The following is an 8915-nucleotide window of genomic DNA, read 5'->3' on the forward strand; positions in this document are numbered from 1 at the left end:
ACACTAGCCATGCTGCAGGGGTGGGTATGGTGCCCCAGGCACACTAGCCAGGCTGCAGGGGTGGGTATGGTGCCCCGGGCTCACTAGCCACGCTGCAGGGGTGGGTATGGTGCCCCGGGAACACTAGCCAGGCTGCAGGGGTGGGTATGGTGCCCCGGGCACACTAGCCACGCTACAAGGGTGGGTATGGTGCCCCGGGCACACTAGCCACGCTGCAGGGGTGGTATGGTGCCCCAGGCACACTAGCCACGCTGCAAGGGTGGGTATTGTGCCCCGGGCTCACTAGCCAGGCTACAGGGGTGGGTATGGTGCCCCGGGCACACTAGCCACGCTGCAGGGGTGGGTATGGTGCCCAAGGCACACTAGCCAGGCTGCAGGGGTGGGTATGGTGCCCCGGGCACACTAGCCAGGCTGCAGGGGTCGGTATGGTGCCCAAGGCACACTAGCCAGGCTGGAGGGTGGGTATGGTGCCCCGGGCACACTAGCCACGCTACAGGGGTGGGTATGGTGCCCCGGGAACACTAGCCACGCTACAGGGGTGGGTATGGTGTCCCGGGCTCACTAGCCAGGCTGCAGGGGTGGGTATGGTGCCTCGGGCACACTAGCCACGCTACAGGGGTGGGTATGGTGCCCCGGGAACACTAGCCACGCTACAGGGGTGGGTATGGTGCCCCGGGAACACTAGCCACGCTACAGGGGTGGGTATGATGCCCCGGGCACACTAGCCAGGCTGCAGGGGTGGGTATGGTGCCTCGGGCACACTAGCCACGCTACAGGGGTGGGTATGGTGCCCCGGGAACACTACCCACGCTACAGGGGTGGGTATGGTGCCCCGGGAACACTAGCCAGGCTGCAGGGGTGGGTATGGTGCCCCGGGCACACTAGCGAGGCTGCAGGAGTGGGTATGGTGCCCCGGGCACACTAGCCAGGCTGCAGGGGTGGGTATGGTGCGCCAGGCACACTAGCCACGCTGCAGGGGTGGGTATGGTGCCCCGGGCACACTAGCCACGCTGCAGGGGTGGGTATGGTGCCCCGGGCACACTAGCCACGCTGCAGGGTTGGGTATAGTGCCCCGGGCTCACTAGCCAGGCTGCAGGGGTGGGTATGGTGCCCCGGGCTCACTAGCCACGCTGCAGGGTTAGGTATGGTGTCCCGGGCACACTAGCCACGCTGCAGGGTTGGGTATGGTGCCCCGGGCTCACTAGCCACGCTACAGGGGTGGGTATGGTGCCCCGGGCACACTAGCCAGGCTGCAGGGGTGGGTATGGTGTCCCAGGCACACTAGCCACGCTGCAGGGGTGGGTATGGTGCCCCAGGCACACTAGCCAGGCTGCAGGGGTGGGTATGGTGCCCCAGGCACACTAGCCAGGCTGCAGGGGTGGGTATGGTGCCCCGGGCTCACTAGCCACGCTGCAGGGGTGGGTATGGTGCCCCGGGAACACTAGCCAGGCTGCAGGGGTGGGTATGGTGCCCCGGGCACACTAGCCACGCTACAGGGGTGGGTATGGTGCCCCGGGCACACTAGCCACGCTGCAGGGGTGGTATGGTGCCCCAGGCACACTAGCCACGCTGCAAGGGTGGGTATTGTGCCCCGGGCTCACTAGCCAGGCTACAGGGGTTGGTATGGTGCCCCGGGCACACTAGCCACGCTGCAGGGGTGGGTATGGTGCCCAAGGCACACTAGCCAGGCTGCAGGGGTGGGTATGGTGCCCCGGGCACACTAGCCAGGCTGCAGGGGTCGGTATGGTGCCCAAGGCACACTAGCCAGGCTGGAGGGTGGGTATGGTGCCCCGGGCACACTAGCCACGCTACAGGGGTGGGTATGGTGCCCCGGGAACACTAGCCACGCTACAGGGGTGGGTATGGTGTCCCGGGCTCACTAGCCAGGCTGCAGGGGTGGGTATGGTGCCTCGGGCACACTAGCCACGCTACAGGGGTGGGTATGGTGCCCCGGGAACACTAGCCACGCTACAGGGGTGGGTATGGTGCCCCGGGAACACTAGCCACGCTACAGGGGTGGGTATGATGCCCCGGGCACACTAGCCAGGCTGCAGGGGTGGGTATGGTGCCTCGGGCACACTAGCCACGCTACAGGGGTGGGTATGGTGCCCCGGGAACACTAGCCACGCTACAGGGGTGGGTATGGTGCCCCGGGAACACTAGCCAGGCTGCAGGGGTGGGTATGGTGCCCCGGGCACACTACCGAGGCTGCAGGAGTGGGTATGGTGCCCCGGGCACACTAGCCAGGCTGCAGGGGTGGGTATGGTGCGCCAGGCACACTAGCCACGCTGCAGGGGTGGGTATGGTGCCCCGGGCACACTAGCCACGCTGCAGGGGTGGGTATGGTGCCCCGGGCACACTAGCCACGCTGCAGGGGTGGGTATGGTGCGCCAGGCACACTAGCCACGCTGCAGGGGTGGGTATGGTGCCCCGGGCACACTGGCCACGCCGAGTGTAAACACGCTGTACTGCCCCGAGTGTAAACACGCTGTACTGCCCCGAGTGTAAACACGCTGTACTGCCCCGAGTGTAAACACGCTGTACTGCCCCGAGTGTAAACACGCTGTACTGCCCCGAGTGTAAACACGCTGTACTGCCCCGAGTGTAAACACGCTGTACTGCCCCGAGTGTAAACACGCTGTACTGCCCCGAGTGTAAACACGCTGTACTGCCCCGAGTGTAAACACGCTGTACTGCCCCGAGTGTAAACACACTGTACTGCCCCGAGTGTAAACACGCTGTACTGCCCCGAGTGTAAACACACTGTACTGCCCCGAGTGTAAACACGCTGTTCTGCCCCGAGTGTAAGCACACCAGTCGCACACACAAACCGCGACCTTGGGTAGGGAGGACACAAGGACTACTTTACGCAGGAGTGGTGCCTGGGGCCATGTGCTGAGGGTGATCCCCCTCCCTCACACTACTCCCCTCAATCACCCTCAATATCGACACTTAAGTAATTACTGCCTTAATGGTGCCATCCAGGACCTGTGTCAGACGGGGCGACGGTACACCCTGACCTGCTCTTCCCTTGGCTCAGGGACACTGTATCCTGCGGTGCTATGGCACTGTTGTTGCACCACCACACTGAGTGTTGTACCACTGTACCACCACACTGAGTGTTGTACCACTGTACCACCACACCTCAACACTGAGTGTTGTACCACTGTTCCTCAACACTGAGTGTTGTACCACTGTACCACCACACTGAGTGTTGTACCACTGTACCACCACACTTAGTGTTGTACCACTGTACCACCACACTGAGTGTTGTACCACCACACTGAGTGTTGTACCACCACACCACCACACTGAGTGTTGTACCACTGTACCACCACACTTAGTGTTGTACCACTGTACCACCACACTGAGTGTTGTACCACTGTACCACCACACTGAGTGTTGTACCACTGTACCACCACACCTCAACACTGAGTGTTGTACCACTGTACCACCACACCTCAACACTGAGTGTTGTACCTCTGTACCACCACACTGAGTGTTGTACCACTGTACCACCACACCTCAACACTGAGTGTTGTACCACCACACCTCAACACTGAGTGTTGTACCACTGTACCACCACACTGAGTGTTGTACCACTGTACCACCACACTGAGTGTTGTACCACTGTACCACCACACCTCAACACTGAGTGTTGTACCACTGTACCACCACACTGAGTGTTGTACCACTGTACCACCACACCTCAACACTGAGTGTTGTACCACTGTACCACCACACTGAGTGTTGTACCACTGTACCACCACACCTCAACACTGAGTGTTGTACCACTGTACCACCACACTGAGTGTTGTACCACTGTACCACCACACCTCAACACTGAGTGTTGTACCACTGTACCACCACACTGAGTGTTGTACCACTGTACCACCACACCTCAACACTGAGTGTTGTACCACCACACCACAACACTGAGTGTTGTACCACTGTACCACCACACCTCAACACTGAGTGTTGTACCACCACACCACCACACTGAGTGTTGTATCACTGTACCACCACACCTCAACACTGAGTGTTGTACCACTGTACCACCACACCTCAACACTGAGTGTTGTACCACCACACCTCAACACTGAGTGTTGTACCATTGTACCACAACACTGAGTGTTGTACCACTGTACCACCACACCACAACACTGAGTGTTGTACCACTGTACCACCACACATCAACACTGAGTGTTGTACCACTGTACCACCACACCTCAACACTGAGTGTTGTACCACCACACCTCAACACTGAGTGTTGTACCACTGTACCACCACACCTCAACACTGAGTGTTGTACCACTGTTCCTCAACACTGAGTGTTGTACCACTGTACCACCACACCTCAACACTGACCTCTCCCTCCTGTGTCATGGGTAAGACCTGCCATGGCACCATGACAGAGATATGATGTAGAGGTTTCGCAGATGGACGTGTAACCGGCTGACGGATCCTGCTCCAATTGGCACAGGTGTGAGAGTGTTGTGAGGGAAGAGAGAGGCCATGGCAGGAGTTTACAATGGGCAGTGTTTACCATCTGGCGACCATACCCGCCCGCGCTGCCGCCAACCTGTCACGGGCCACCACCGGGGCCAGACCCACCAGTCATAACCCAGTTACTGCCTTCCACCATGTTGTGATTGGCCCACGTCTCTCAGGCAGGCATTGTCAGGCGGTACTTGGGAGCCAAGCAGGCGGGCAGGCACTAGGGTGGCAGGCACAAGGGTGGCAGGCACAAGGGTGGCAGGCACAAGGGTGGCAGGCACAAGACTGGCAGGCACAAGGCTGGCAGGCACAAGGGTGGCAGGCACAAGGGTGGCAGGCACAAGGGTGGCAGGCACAAGACTAGCAGGCACAAGACTGGGAGGCACAAGGCTGGCAGGCACAAGGGTGGCAGGCACAAGGGTGGCAGGCAGAAGGCTGGCAGGCACAAGGGTGGCAGGCACAAGGGTGGCAGGCACAAGGGTGGCAGGCAGAAGGGTGGCAGGCAGAAGGGTGGCAGGCACAAGGCTGGCAGGCACAAGGCTGGCAGGCACAAGGCTGGCAGGCACAAGGGTGGCAGGCACAAGACTGGCAGGCACAAGACTGGCAGGCACAAGACTGGCAGGCACAAGGCTGGCAGGCACAAGACTGGCAGGCACAAGACTGGCAGGCACAAGACTGGCAGGCACAAGGCTGGCAGGCACAAGGGTGGCAGGCACAAGGGTGGCAGGCACAAGGGTGGCAGGCACAAGACTGGCAGGCACAAGACTGGCAGGCACAAGGGTGGCAGGCACAAGGGTGGCAGGCACAAGGGTGGCAGGCACAAGGGTGGCAGGCACAAGACTGGCAGGCACAAGGGTGGCAGGCACAAGGGTGGCAGGCAGAAGGCTGGCAGGCACAAGGGTGGCAGGCACAAGGCTGGCAGGCACAAGGGTGGCAGGCACAAGGGTGGCAGGCACAAGGGTGGCAGGCACAAGGCTGGCAGGCACAAGGGTGGCAGGCACAAGACTGGAAGGCACAAGGCTGGCAGGCACAAGACTGGCAGGCACAAGGCTGGCAGGCACAAGACTGGCAGGCACAAGACTGGCAGGCACAAGACTGGCAGGCACAAGGCTGGCAGGCACAAGGGTGGCAGGCACAAGGGTGGCAGGCACAAGGGTGGCAGGCACAAGACTGGCAGGCACAAGACTGGCAGGCACAAGGGTGGCAGGCACAAGGGTGGCAGGCACAAGGGTGGCAGGCACAAGGGTGGCAGGCACAAGACTGGCAGGCACAAGGGTGGCAGGCACAAGGGTGGCAGGCAGAAGGCTGGCAGGCACAAGGGTGGCAGGCACAAGGCTGGCAGGCACAAGGGTGGCAGGCACAAGGGTGGCAGGCACAAGGGTGGCAGGCACAAGGGTGGCAGGCACAAGGGTGGCAGGCACAAGACTGGAAGGCACAAGGCTGGCAGGCACAAGGGTGGCAGGCACAAGGGTGGCAGGCACAAGGCTGGCAGGCACAAGGGTGGCAGGCACAAGGCTGGCAGGCACAAGGCTGGCAGGCACAAGGGTGGCAGGCACAAGGCTGGCAGGCACAAGGGTGGCAGGCACAAGGCTGGCAGGCACAAGGCTGGCAGGCACAAGGGTGGCAGGCACAAGGCTGGCAGGCACAAGACTGGCAGGCACAAGGCTGGCAGGCACAAGGCAGGCAGGCACAAGGGTGGCAGGCACAAGGCTGGCAGGCACAAGGGTGGCAGGCACAAGGCTGGCAGGCACAAGGCTGGCAGGCACAAGGGTGGCAGGCACAAGGCTGGCAGGCACAAGGGTGGCAGGCACAAGGCTGGCAGGCACAAGGCTGGCAGGCACAAGGGTGGCAGGCACAAGGCTGGCAGGCACAAGACTGGCAGGCACAAGGCTGGCAGGCACAAGGCTGGCAGGCACAAGGGTGGCAGGCACAAGGGTGGCAGGCACAAGGCTGGCAGGCACAAGGCTGGCAGGCACAAGGCTGGCAGGCACAAGGCTGGCAGGCACAAGGGTGGCAGGCACAAGGCTGGCAGGCACAAGGGTGGCAGGCACAAGGCTGGCAGGCACAAGGCTGGCAGGCACAAGACTGGCAGGCACAAGGGAGGCAGGCACAAGGGTGGCAGGCACAAGGCTGGCAGGCACAAGGGTGGGAGGCACAAGGGTGGCAGGCACAAGACTGGCAGGCACAAGACTGGCAGGCACAAGACTGGCAGGCACAAGGCTGGCAGGCACAAGGGTGGCAGGCACAAGGGTGGCAGGCACAAGGGTGGCAGGCACAAGACTGGCAGGCACAAGGCTGGCAGGCACAAGGTTGGCAGGCACAAGGGTGGCAGGCACAAGGGTGGCAGGCACAAGGCTGGCAGGCACAAGGGTGGCAGGCACAAGGGTGGCAGGCACAAGACTGGCAGGCACAAGGGTGGCAGGCACAAGGGTGGCAGGCACAAGGCTGGCAGGCACAAGGCTGGCAGGTACAAGGCTGGCAGGCACAAGGGTGGCAGGCACAAGACTGGCAGGCACAAGGCTGGCAGGCACAAGGGTGGCAGGCACAAAGGTGGCAGGCACAAGGGTGGCAGGCACAAGACTGGCAGGCACAAGGGTGGCAGGCACAAGGGTGGCAGGCACAAGACTGGCAGGCACAAGGCTGGCAGGTACAAAGGTGGCAGGCACAAGGGTGGCAGGCACAAGGGTGGCAGGCACAAGGGTGGCAGGCACAAGGGTGGCAGGCACAAGGGTGGCAGGCACAAGGCTGGCAGGCACAAGGGTGGCAGGCACAAGGGTGGCAGGCACAAGACTGGCAGGCACAAGGGTGGCAGGCACAAGGGTGGCAGGCACAAGACTGGCAGGCACAAGGCTGGCAGGTACAAAGGTGGCAGGCACAAGGGTGGCAGGCACAAGGGTGGCAGGCACAAGGGTGGCAGGCACAAGGGTGGCAGGCACAAGGCTGGCAGGCACAAGGGTGGCAGGCACAAGGGTGGCAGGCACAAGACTGGCAGGCACAAGGCTGGCAGGCACAAGGGTGGCAGGCACAAGACTGGCAGGCACAAGGCTGGCAGGTACAAAGGTGGCAGGCACAAGGGTGGCAGGCACAAGGCTGGCAGGCACAAGGGTGGCAGGCACAAGGCTGGCAGGCACAAGGGTGGCAGGCACAAGGCTGGCAGGCACAAGGCTGGCAGGCACAAGGGTGGCAGGCACAAGGCTGGCAGGCACAAGACTGGCAGGCACAAGGGTGGCAGGCACAAGGGTGGCAGGCACAAGGGTGGCAGGCACAAGGGTGGCAGTATACTCCAGACCTGCAGCACATACTGGCAGTATACACCACACCTACAGCACATACTGGCAGTATACACCAGACCTGCAGCACATACTGACAGTATACACCACACCTACAGCACATACTGGCAGTATACACCAGACCTGCAGCACATACTGACGGTTTACACCACACCTGCAGCACATACTGGCAGTATACACCACACCTGCAGCACATACTGGCAGTATACACCACACCTACAGCACATACTGGCAGTATACACCACACCTGCAGCACATACTGGCAGTATACTCCAGACCTGCAGCACATACTGGCAGTATACACCACATCTGCAGCACATACTGACAGTATACACCACACATACTGGCAGTATACACCACACATACAGCACATACTGGCAGTATACACCACACATACTGCACATACTGGCAGTATACACCACACATACTGCACATACTGGCAGTATACACCACACATACTGCACATACTGGCAGTATACACCACACATACAGCACATACTGGCAGTATACACCACACATACTGCACATACTGGCAGTATACACCACACATACTGCACATACTGGCAGTATACACCACACATACTGCACATACTGGCAGTATACACCACACATACTGCACATACTGGCAGTATACACCACACATACAGCACATACTGGCAGTATACACCACACATACTGCACATACTGGCAGTATACACCACACATACTGCACATACTGGCAGTATACACCACACATACAGCACATACTGGCAGTATACACCACACATACTGCACATACTGGCAGTATACACCACACATACTGCACATACTGGCAGTATACACCACACATACTGCACATACTGGCAGTATACACCACACATACAGCACATACTGGCAGTATACACCACACATACTGCACATACTGGCAGTATACACCACACATACTGCACATACTGGCAGTATACACCACACATACTGCACATACTGGCAGTATAGTCCCTAGAGTGCCAGGCACTCTCAAACCTTCCCTGGGACATGACCTGTTTGTTTATGTATCTCATACCCTTCCTCCCTTACACACTCCCTCACACTCTCCCTCACACTCTTCCCTCTCCCTCATTCTCTTCCTCCCTCCCTCACACTCTTCCT

This window comes from Procambarus clarkii, chromosome 58 (genome assembly GCF_040958095.1).
Source record: "Procambarus clarkii isolate CNS0578487 chromosome 58, FALCON_Pclarkii_2.0, whole genome shotgun sequence".
Taxonomy (NCBI): Eukaryota; Metazoa; Arthropoda; class Malacostraca; order Decapoda; family Cambaridae; genus Procambarus; species Procambarus clarkii.